Here is a 12,954-nt window from a genome sequence, read left to right as displayed (position 1 = left end):
TAATTTTTTTGTGTTTTCGTTATAGCAAACAAGATAGCAAATAAAGTAAAACTAGCAACTAATTTTTTTGTGTTTTGATATAATGCAGCAAACAAAGTAGTAAGTAAAATAAAGCAAGACAAAAACAAAGTAAAGAGATTGAGAAGTGGAGACTCCCCTTGCAGCGTGTCTTGATCTCCCCGGCAACGGCGCCAGAAATTTGCTGCTGGCGCAAAGTTGACGTGGGAGTTAGAGATCTCTGTGGTGTAGCTTTTCTTCAGTTCCCCGGCAATGGCGCCAGAAATTTGCTTGATGCGCGTGGTTGACGTATTGTCTTTTCGTTCGACACGCGTCCATTGGGAACCCCAAGAGGAAGGTGTGATGCGCACAGCGGCAAGTTTCCCTCAGTAAGAAACCAAGGTTTAATCGGACCAGGAGGAGTCAAGAAGCACGTTGAAGGTTGATGGCGGCGAGATGTAGTGCGGCGCAACACCAGGGATTCCGGCGCCAACGTGGAACCTGCACAACACAACCAAAGTACTTTGCCCCAACGAAACAGTGAGGTTGTCAATCTCACCGGCTTGCTGTAACAAAGGATTAACCGTATTGTGTGGAAGATGATTGTTTGCAGAGAAAATAGTAAAACAAGTATTGCAGTAGATTTGTATTTCAGTATTAAAGAATGGACCGGGGTGCACAGTTCACTAGAGGTGTCTCTCCCATAAGATAAAAGCATGTTGGGTGAACAAATTACAGTCGGGCAATTGACAAATAGAGAGGGCATAACAATGCACATACATGACATGATAAGTATAGTGAGATTTAATTGGGCATTACGACAAAGTACATAGACCGCCATCCAACCGCATCTATGCCTAAAAAGTCCACCTTCAGAGTTATCATCCGAACCCCTCCAGTATTAAGTTGCAAAGCAACGGACAATTGCATTAAGTATGGTGCGTAATGTAATCAATAACTACATCCTCGAACATAGCATCAATGTTTTATCCCTAGTGGCAACAAGCACATCCATAACCTTAGGGGTTGCTGTCACTCCCCCAGATTCACGGAGACATGAACCCACTATCGAGCATAAGTACTCCCTCTTGGAGTTAAAAGTAAAAACTTGGCCAGAGCCTCTACTAGAAACGGAGAGCATGCAAGATCATAAACAACACATATGTAATAACTTGATAATTAACATGACATGGTATTCTCTATCCATCGGATCCCGACAAACACAACATATAGAATTACAGATAGATGATCTTGATCATGTTAGGCAGCTCACAAGATCCAACAATGAAGCACAATGAGGAGAAGACAACCATCTAGCTACTGCTATGGACCCATAGTCCAGGGGTGAACTACTCACTCATCACTCCGGAGGCGACCATGGCGGTGTCGAGTCCTCCGGGAGATGATTCCCCTCTCCGGCAGGGTGCCGGAGGCGATCTCCTGGATCCCCCGAGATGGGATCGGCGGCGGCGGCGTCTCGCAAGGTTTTCCGTATCGTGGCTCTCTGTACCGGGGGTTTCGTCACGGAGACTTTTTATAGGCGGAAGGGCAGGTCAAGAGGCGGCACGGGGGCCCCACACCACGTGGCCGCGCGGCCAAGGGGGCCGCGCCGCCCTATAGTGTGGCCCCTCCGTGGCCCCTCTTCGTCTCTCCTTCGGACTTCCGGAAGCTTCGTGAGAAAATAGGCCCCCGGGCTTTGATTTCGTCCAATTCCGAGAATATTTCGTTACTAGGATTTCCGAAACCAAAAACAGCTAGAAAACAGCAATCGGCACTTCGGCATCTTGTTAATAGGTTAGTTCCGTAAAATGCACGAATATGACATAAAGTGTGCATAAAACATGTAGGTATCATCAATAATATGGCATAGAACATAAGAAATTATCGATACGTCGGAGACGTATCAACAGTCAGGGCATCTTTTCAAAGGCACGGGTCCATAATGCGGCCATGAAGAACGGGAGGTCGAAGAGAAACTAGACATCACCCGCCTACCGGAGAAGGGCTGCCGCCGGCGAAGAAGAAGAACTATGGGGCGCGGGGAAAGAAAGGGGAAGCAATGGCACGGGCACAGGCACGGGGCTGGCTCGGGCTCCCATTTTGCAATGGTCACCTAGGTAAGCTGTGGGTCCGACAAGCTAGCGTGGACAAGTTGTGGTTCCCACGATAATCTGGATAACTGGAGACGTGTCCAGGAGCGAAGCTGCATAGGCGCTACCTGATGCACATGCATCAGGGTCAAAGGAAAATGTTAGCACTACTTACAAACTGTATAAGACCAATGCATCAGGGTAGAGAGTGAAACGTGCATCAGGAAGCCTTAAATCCAGCTCGTAATGCAGCAAACTTGAAAAAGCTTGTGCTATGCATCAGGGAAACTTTCCCTTCAGCTCCGCCCCTGGACGTGTCCACTACGGGGCACCAACAACGGCCCCACTAATGGTCAACTTAACGGGATTCCTCCCGTCCGAGCTTCTTGTGAGGGTTTCAGACAAGGGCTTGGGAAAAAGTGAGGAAAAATTAAGCGGTTGCGGAAAACTGAGAACAACTAAGGACCTGAGGGCACGGAAATAGAAATCCCTAGGATGTAAGGATTTGAAGGGAAAAACAACCTCATCGAAAACAACGTCACGAGAGATGTAAACTCTACCGGTTGCTACTTCAAGGCATTTAACACCTTTGTGACGTGGACTATAGCCAAGAAAAACACATTGTTTGGAGCGAATTGCAAGTTTGCGTATGTTGTAGGGACGAAAATTAGGCAACATGCACAACCAAAAACACAAAGGGATGAATAATTTAATCGTATACCAAGAAGACAATGAACTGGAGTATCATTATTTACGACTCTGCTGGGGAGCATATTAATGAGACAGGTGGCTGTAAGAAAAGCTCCATCCTAGAATTTTAAGGGCATAACAACATGTGCAAGTAGATCAAGGCTAACCTCAACAATGTGGCGATGTTTGCGTTCAGCAGATCTATTCTATTGGTGAGCATGTGGACAAGAAACATGATCGAATAAAGAGTTTACTTTGACATATTCACCTCCCCAGTCAGATTGGACAGTAAGGATCTTTCTGTCGAACTTACACTCAACAAGTTTTTGAAAGTTGACAAAGGCGTTAAAGGCATCAGATTTTTTTTTAAGCAAGTAAATCCAAGTAAATTTACTATAATCATCAATAAAACTTACATAATAGTCATGACGACAAATAGAAATAGGTGCAGGGCCCCACAGAAAAGACTAACTACAAGGATACTATAGATACACTGATGGATATAGGATAGGGAAGCTGATGACTCAAACTGAATTACTACTAGTCTCTACTACTTATAAAGGCACGAACTTGCGTTGGAAAATAAGATCTCGACCATCCGCTCGACTTGATCTAAGGGACATGGAAGCTCCATTCTCCCCACCCCTTCTTCCCTCCAACGCAGTTCGCTTCCAACGCCGCAACCCCAAAATCACGGCAACACATCCTATGGTGCCCTCCCCGCCTCCTGGTGCCCTGCTCCCCGCGCATCGAAGCGCTCCACACATCCTCTGCCGCACCTCCCCGCACCGCCGCCTCCCTAGCCCGTCGTACTCCCTGCACAAACCAGAAGTGGAGGCGATTGCCCGCCGTCCTCGCTCGCCGCCGCTATCAGAGGTGAAGGCGCTGCTTCCCCCACGCGATCCAGCGCTGAGTCCGCCGCCACTCCTGGTGCTTGCCCCTCCCGTCCTAGGGTTGCTGGTGGTCAACCGCCCAACTTCCTCGCATGCAGCCGCTGCCGGCACTGCTGCTTTCCTCCCGATCTGGCGCTGACAAGGACCCTCACTGCTGCTAATGGGGCATGCCCGGATTCAGCGCTGCCAAGCATTTCGATTTTTTGCACCATCACTTCCTTGAGGGTACTCGATGACTGACGATGAAGAGACCCTTCAGGTAATCGCGTTTTAGGTCTAGATAACGAAGAACTTTAATTGCTAATTCACTGCAGGTTAATCACTTTTCAGGATATTGATTTGAAGTAAGCACGCATATACGTCTTTATCATCTTAAAACTGAATATTTCGAGTTTCGCTTTCAGAGCGACTGGATATTCATTAACCGTCAAACATGGCATATGGATAGGTATAGAGTGTGCAACTTCACCAGCACTTGACTATTGGCTGACTTCATATTTTCATTACTCTGCAAGTCCATTGGCTGATGTGGATAGGTATATTCCTTACTCTCTGGGTTCATATTTTCATGGTCCATTGATGAACAACACTCGGATACATTTAGCCGTAGAGGCACCGTAAGCATATATGTCTCATAGAGGAAAATGTTCATGTCAGATGCATGTACAGTCTTCCTATATTATGTATTTCAAGTCCAGCGCACTTTATGCTGTTGCTTGCATCACATTTTCCAATGCTTACTTGCGCTTTGATTCAATATTTTTGTTATGTTTGTTTCAGGAGTTCATTGTTACGGCAGCTGCATCCGTTCCACTTTCCATCACAGCTTCATATTGCCTGTAAACAAACTTGGACGGATTTTCTACTGGCTTAGAGTACTTCTGATTTTTACAATGTAGAATGCTAAAAATGCTTCATACTACCGGTAAAAAGGACTGCTTCAGTGGGACAGAAACCTATGGGCTGACGGCCAAAAGGAAGACACAAATTTTCGAAGTATACTATTTGTCACAGTTTTTGAGGTATAGAATTTTGGGTGCTTCTTTGTGTTTGAACAATTGTGGAACTCACTGCACAATGACTGGTGTAAATGTTGTGTGCCTATTTATAATAGTGAAACGTATCAGAATTTTGATCCATGTCTAATGGGGCATGCCCGGATTCAGTGCCGCCAGGCATTTTGATTTTTTTTTAAAATCATCACTTCCTTCAAGGTAGTTGATTCGTCCCCTTTGTCTCAGTCCGTCTCACGAAGGATGTTGTCGGCCCACCATTCGAGTTCATCTTAGTCTCTTGGTAGACATAGCGTTGGAAGCATTTAATTTTTTTGTTCTAAACAATAATGTGTTTTGTTCCAGTAGTATGCTTCCATTGGCTGCTTTGACAAGACTTTTAAGTCAGCACTAAATTCATTATGTTCCCGAAAGATTGTTACGCGTTATTGTTTAGTTTTCAGATAAAATTTTACTTTGTCATCACAAGTGTATAAGCATTCAGAGATTTTGAGGATGTTATCATTTGGTGATATTAGATGCTTTCTCAATTCAGATTTCAACCTGAGTGCAGTGATTATTTGCATGGCCTTGAAATTTTGGATTCAGCACAGAAGCTAAAAATCTCAACTTTACTGTCATATTTACGTTGCGTTTAATATCTGATCTTAAGCTCCATCATGCTAATGAGATATCCCCTTTATTTACTTTGTCCAGTTTCATACATTATGTGTCATAATATGGAGCTTTGGAATATCCAAATTTTATCACGCTAGAAGATATTTGGATCTCCTACAAATGAGTGACTGCATGAACCTATCATTTTAATCTACTATGTTTCTATTAGTCACTATTTTCTTTTGCCTTTTTGCCAGGGTGTATTTTTTTGGGTTCAAGGCTTGTGATCAGAGAGGAAAGAGGGAAACTGTGGAGAATGATTGTGTATGTTGCATGTTTTGATTTATTGATGCCAAGATGAACATGCAGAGTCTAAGAGCATCTCGATGATGCACATCAAGGTTGATAAGGGGCATTGATAGTAGAGATTTTGGAGGGCAAGGTTTGTGTTCTATAAGGATGCCTTTCATAAATACATGATACCATCGTATTGACTGACATGGTTATCTTTTCTATGCAGAAAGGCTCGTCTTGGAATAAAATACACATGTTGTATGACTTCTTTGTCGGGAAGACTGCTGCTTATAAAATGACTTCCATCTACTGCTACTCATATTCAGGTACCTCTCTGGGTTGTGTTCTATGTTCCAAGTGTAATCAACCGCTGAAAGGCTCTTGGATGAAAAAGGTAACAAGTATTTAAAGGTTGAAGTTTTAGAACGACAGTAGTACTATTATCTTTAGTTAACACCAGACAGTCATTCTTTAGTTAACATCAGTTCATTTCATATGGTGATCCTCTGGGCCCTCTTTGATAATGTAATATCATCTGATTTCCTTTCAAAAATATTTCCTTTCCTTTTTCATCACATTGCTTGGATTGAAACTCCCCAATCTTTGACCCCGGTTTGACGTAGGGGCCCTTTGTTGATGCCCGCTTGTCAGAACGGCGTGGAAAAGTCTGAACTCCTTTTTTTTTTTGGCTTATGAGATGCTCGACAGAATGACACGTTTAGGACCCAGCTGGGAATTGGCAAGCCATTAGTAGGTTATCTGCCATAAAAAATTTAGATGAAATTTTATGCTATAAGCATGCCTATTTTTCTTGGTAATTGCTATTGGATGGGAAGCTAAGTCGCTAGCTTACATTAAATTATCATTGTACTGTCATGAGCTAACTGATATTTTTGGAAATTTTACGGTAGCTGCAATTCAGTAATATGTCATAGCTCTTCTCTCACGCCTTTGTCACAAGAATGAGCATTCAATGTATAAGATTCTTCTATTTTGTCTCATCAATTTGTTTTGTGGAAATTGCAAGTCATGATTACCTTTTAATTTAATATATGTTGTCCATAAAAATAAATTGCTATCTCACATATGTTGTTTGCTAGCAAAACTTATCAGGTTCTGGTTAACATGGTGGCTTGGTGCATATACTGGAGAATTTGCAATGTCAGAAAAAGCTAGATATCAATGAAGACACAACGATTGTGCATGTATCAATCAAAAGATGAAGATGACTCAAAAGAGAGCCTTGAGCAATATTGGTTACGGTAAACTGTGCCCCATCAATCTATCAGCGTTATGAAAATATACAATCACTTATCTTATATATTGTTTGTTCCATCATATAATACCAGCACCATATTGCTTGTGCAACTTGTCCATGTATTGGATGTTGATGCCAAAGTTTTCACAATCTATAATGGAAGAAAGCACAGTGAGTTTTCTGTTAATTCTCATAAGCAATTGCATCGTGTGTACATTTGTTTCGAGTTAGAAAACACTGAATTGTTTCTTTATTTTATTTTTTCTTACATGTAAGTGCAAGTTTTGGGATGTCCTTGGCTAAAATCCAATTCTACAAAGTGCATTCTGGAGCAACTCAGTTCTTGGAACTTTCGTACAATACTTATGTATTTGTTATTTGCTGACTTGGTCTCTTGTTATGTAGTTTGTGATTTCTATGCTTCAATATTCATATTGATTTTTTTTTGCGTATTATTGTGTGTTTATGCAAAGTAAATTTTGGCTTCTGCGTCTAATTTTTCAACAATTTTGTTAGGACTGGACGCTCCCAAATCAGGAGCTGCGCGGCTGCTGAAGCTTGTTGCCATCGATATGAATGGGAGAATCAGAGTTTTTCAAGAAGAGAGATCTCGATATACAGTGGTGTAGCAAAATGGATGAAGTTTGCCTGCTCATTTAATGGATGATAGCTAAAAGATTGAAGTACCATGTTGGCGAAAGTCATACTAAATTTTCTAAGAAATCTATTGGACATATTATTGAATTGATTAGTTGAGACGCGCGTGCGCGTGCATAGCTACTAGTATCTCTAACACAAGGGAGTTTATTTTGCTTATAATTTGCCTAATAGTAACTAGAGAAGGATGACCTAAACGACTATATCATTGAAACTGACAGCTTGGCGGCGAAAAAGGCATGCTTTGGTGATCTTGAGGATGACGGGGACGAAATCAAGGGATAGAGTCCGCCAACACACCTCCCTCTATGGATGATTCTCCGGGTGACCTTGTCCTTAATCAAAAAGAAGAAGGGGCGAAACTGTATGAAAACATGATTATCATATCTGAAGCGGCGAATGGAGAGAATTTTTTTGGACGCATTGGGAACATGTAGGACATTACGAAGCTCAATTTTTTTTGAAAGGGTTACGAATTACAAGTTCATCAGCGAACCCTTGTATCTTGGAGAGAAACTCTGAGGTCGCCATCTGCAGTTTCTTGGTGTTGGCGAGGGCAACCAGCAGATTGGTCACTTTGGCTTCACTTTGAGCCGCAAACATCTCTTCGATGGCGCGCCAGACGCCGGTGGTGGACTCGATCCGATGAACATGCAGAAGAACTTCCCGGGACATCGATTGAAGAAGGTAGGAGAGAACAATCTGGTCCCTCGAGGGCTATGCTGCATAGTCCAGGTTGGTCTTCATCTTTGCCGGAGTGCCAGTGGACTTATCTGCCAGGACATCGACCACTTTCGGCAACGGCGCTTGATCGGATCCGTTGAGCAGGCCGACTAGTTGGGCGCCACGGATCACAGGAAGAACCTGAGAACACCATAGGGGGGTAATTTTTGCGAGTGAGCAGCTCAGGCGGTGGAAGGCCGAGATTGATCGGTGGGTTGGAGAATGTTGACGCCATGGCCAACAATCAGAAGCCGACGGCGGCGTGGAGCGATCTTGGAGTATCGGTGGAAGAGCTAATCTGATACCATGTAAGAACTAGTTTCGATCAGGTAGTTTAGGTCTACTCAGATAACTTCCAAGGCCTGGTTCTCATGTATATATATGGGCATATTGCGGTGCAAGCAATACAACGGTACTATATGACTAAGATTTGTATCTATCCCTAGCTATTTGGTTGTAACACAACTCTATCTCTAGCACAACCAATCACAACCCGATTTATATTCAATTGAGCCGGGACGTGTAAAACTAAATTCATAAGGGCTACAACACCGGCAACTTACTACTGCGTGTATGCGTCACAGCAAAAGCGGCAATTCTCTTCACCGTGAAGAAATAGCAACATCAACGTAACTGCTGCTAGCCTGCTACACGGTGAGCGGCATGCAAGAGCAATTTCTACGCACATCTCAGTGTGCATGTTGTATCTCTCACCCATACTTCTTGACAGCGTACTCTGAACCTGAACCTACGCACTCCTGGCAGCCACTTTCTCGCGATGCCCTCTCAGATTGTGATATATACAAAAAAAAATAGGTGACCAGGAAGGCTTGGGTAACCAGGATCACTGGAAGCGCGCTGCTACTATTTATCGTTGATTTTCAGTCAAAGAAGTACCCTTTTCATCTTTGCACCTGTGAAATGCTTTGTTTTGCTAAAAAAAAACTGTGCATCTAGGCGGTGATGTTGGAGACATGCCAATTTCTGCTATGACATCAATCTATACCTAATAATAATAAAAATAAAAGGGCCGTGCTACATGGCGGCGCCGCACAGATGCCTTTTCGTGCGGCGGCTCCCAACACCGTGCAGCAGCCCACCTCCTGCATGAGACGTCATTTCAATAATGCCACAGAAGCAACATGCAGTACCAGGCTACCATAACACGCAACAGCTAGCTAGCTAAAACTCTAAGAATAAAATTATTTTCATCTACATGTAGCTAGTGCGGTACTAATACTCCAAGCTACTACCAGATACAACTAGCTATCACCGGCAAGAATGTCCTCTATTATTGACGTTTTGCACTATCGTCTACTAGTACTAGTATGTTTGTTGATACAACCTTTTGAAAATAATTAATATTTTTTATTTATCTCCTAATTTTTTCAGAAACAATTGTCGAGTTAATTTGATGCAACTACATTTTTTTCAAAAAAATGAGCATAAAAAAGATCATTCTAAAAAATGGAACTATCTACCAGATTAATCAAAAAATTGTAATAAAAGGATGATTCTAAAGGTTAATTTGCAATTATCATAATCTTTAATGCAACAATCAGGTTAATTTGAACACCTACCAGATTTTTTGATTGCAAATATCAGATTAATTTTATGCATCTACCGGGTTAATCAAGAGCAATTGTAAAAATTTGTACTGCAACTACTGGGTTTATTTTATACAGCCACCAAGTAATATGAATCTAATTCTCATGTTCTTTAATGTAGCTACAAATGTAAGACACCAAATCCTTCTGCCGAACTACGGCAATCTAGTTTTATGAAACAAACTATCTGATTATTTTTCTGTAGCTACCTGATTATCTAGAAATAACTAACATGTTTTTATAAATAGTTACAGGGTTCTTCCATTGGTACAACATATACGTGAGTATGCTTATAGTGCAAAGGTTCGCCTAAAAATTTGTTACCAGATAACTAAAAAGATCTTTGCCCAATGGTGCATTATTTCGATTGTTATGAGAATCCAAAAATATTACCTATACTAATATGTAGTAGTCAGAAAATCTGTCACGTGAAAACTGAAATTTTACTTATCAAATAGTTTCGTTTTAATTAAGTACTAAATAACATGACTGAGGTAGCAAAAGAAATCGAACGTGCGTACAACAGGACGTACTAGCAGTTTGCAAAGCGCATGTGTACTGTAGCTCATGTATAGATACTACTGTAGCAATATCACACTAGTAGTATGCGCGTGCATGTGCTGAAAAAAGAAGCAATCAATTCAAAACTGTAACGTTGCAGCAGAGAGATTCCCGCTGCAAGAGATTAAGTGCGGTTACCCGAAAAAAAAAAGATTAAGTGCGGTTTAAAAAGGTTCGGCCGAACCTGCACGTGCAAGTGTCGTGCGGCTATATAGGAGGACGTGCGTATTTTCCTAAGGAAAATGATTGTAATCCCCCGGGGGCACGAGCGCGTTGCAACCTCCGGCTTCTACGTCCGACACGCGTCCCGCGAGAGGAGACAGCGATGAATGGGCCCCACCACGCGTCCTACAGACGTAAACGTCCCTCCCAAGCCCCACCAACCCACCGTCCATAACTTCTCTTCTTTCCTTATCCGTTCCCGACCTCGTGAGGCTCCGCCGCTGCTCTTGCAGCTCGCCGGTGGCCCGCCCTGGCCGGCCGCTGCCGCCGCCGCTTATCTTGGCCTCGCGCCGGTAGCAACCTCGTCGCCGGCCGCCTTCATCGCTGCTCTATTTCCCCTGCTCGCGCCTGCAGCCTCCCCCAACCTCCTCTTCCTGTAGCCGCCGCGCCCTCGCGGGCCATCCCCAATCATCGACGCCATGGAGCGCTTGGAATACGGGCGCTCCGCCCGCGACGAGACGACTCGAGATTTCGCCGGTCCAGCCGGCAGTCGTCCTCCTCAACCTTTCTCAGCTGCCGATGAGCTCAAGCCGCCGCCCCGCCCCAGCCACCCTGTGGGCGCCGCCGCACGTGGCCATGAGGTGCGGCCATGGGGCCGTGAGCTCCACCTCTCCCCTTCGCTGTTCCCTGCAGACGGCGCCCTCCGTCGTGCTAAGCAGAGAGAATCTGGAGATATGGCGACATATGGTGCTCCCCCTTCGTGCTGCAGGCCGGAGATGGAGGCCAGCCCAACCCCGCCGTTCAGATCAGTGCTAGATGGAGGCGAAATCAGTGCTTGAATACGAAGCATATTTTTCGCGAATTTTTGGGAGTTTGCTACCTTAGGCCTCCGATGTTGCTACCAGTGAAGGCAGGCTTTGCTACCTACCTTAGGTCTCCGACGTTGCTACTGGCGGAAGCCAGGTTTTGCTACCAACGAAGGTCGTTTTTGCTACATTAGGTGTCAGGTGTTGCTGTCTTCGCTCGAAAGTTTTGCTGTCTTGGCTAGAAAGTTTTGCTGAATTAGTATTTTTTTTGCTACAACTTTTTCTGTGGTTTTGCTACAATTGTACGATATGTTTGATACCAGGTCTCCGACGAGGTTTCTGGTGATGTCTCCGACGATATCTGTTTTTGCTACAATAGCATAATTTTTTTGCTACGAGCTCTCCGGCGAGGTCTCCGGCGAGTCTCCGGCGAGCTCAGTCTTTTTATTTGATTTCGTGGTTGAACCGTTTTTTGCTACAATGTAGCAAAAGCGGGTTATTTTTTGCTGCCGGGAGGTGTTTTTTTGCTGCATCCAGTACCAGCAGATCTGACCGTACAAGATAGCCGATTCGACGGCTGGGGACCCGGGGGCTGGGAAATCAGATCCCCCGGGGGACGCCCAGCACTGCCCTTTTCCTAATCAGAGCGCGCGAATGCGGCGCCAATGAGTAGATTTTCCCAAAATAAAATAAGGCTTTTTATTTGTTCGTTTTTTGTTAAAATTACATGAAGTGCCACTGTTGAGTCAATAAAAAAACGATTCGTTCACCTTTTTTTTAGTGGAAAACGATTCGTTCGTTCACCCGTCCGCTCGTTCGCTCCATGAGAACAACCCGTCAAGGCCCATGGGCCAAGGCCGTCTATACGCTTTCCTGTTGCAAGATAATTCTTTGTTTGTTTGATCGGAATTGTTCACGGCTAGCTGGGTCGCCCCAGATCCAGATGTGAGGGATGGAGAAAAGCAATCCCGGAGAACACTCATGGGCGGCGGCGCAGGAGCGCGAGCATTAGGGCATCTCCAACGGGGCGACCCATCCCGCGCCCGCGCGTCCGGATGGGTCCAGCCGGACAAAAACCCGGCCCAACGCGGGGACGCACCGCAAAAGCGGACGGCCGCGGCGTCCGGAACGACGCAAACCCGGCCCAAATCTGGGCTAGGTTTGCGTGGCCGCGGATGGTACGCGCCGTCCGCTCGCGTCCGCGTGCTGGTCGCCTCGTCTCCCTTGGGCCCACCTGTCGGTGACCGGGGAGTCTATTAAATGGGGACCGGAGGGATCCGGCCCTCCACTCCGGTCCCCACTCCACTCCCCGAGCAAAAACCGCCGCCATGGCCCCGAAGCGACGGTTCGCTCCCGGAGCGATCGACGACGAGGCCGGCAGCGAGTCGGCGTCGGCCGCCGGCGGCTGCGACCATTGTGCGGAAACCGAGGCGGCCTCCACATCGAGAGGCCGCCGCCGCGCGCGCGGCATTGCCGCAACCGCCGCCGCCGCCGCTCGAGCCCAAGCCCGAGTCCTCGGAGGAGGACCCGGACCTCCGCGCCGCCCTCATCGTCTCGGCGGCGGAGGAGGAGGCGAAATGGCCGCAACTCCATGCGGCCATTCGCA

Source organism: Lolium rigidum, chromosome 4 (assembly GCF_022539505.1).
Source record: "Lolium rigidum isolate FL_2022 chromosome 4, APGP_CSIRO_Lrig_0.1, whole genome shotgun sequence".
In the NCBI taxonomy this organism is placed as follows: Eukaryota; Viridiplantae; Streptophyta; class Magnoliopsida; order Poales; family Poaceae; genus Lolium; species Lolium rigidum.
The sequence above is the reverse complement of the archived record's forward strand: the minus strand, read 5'-3'. Positions refer to the sequence as shown.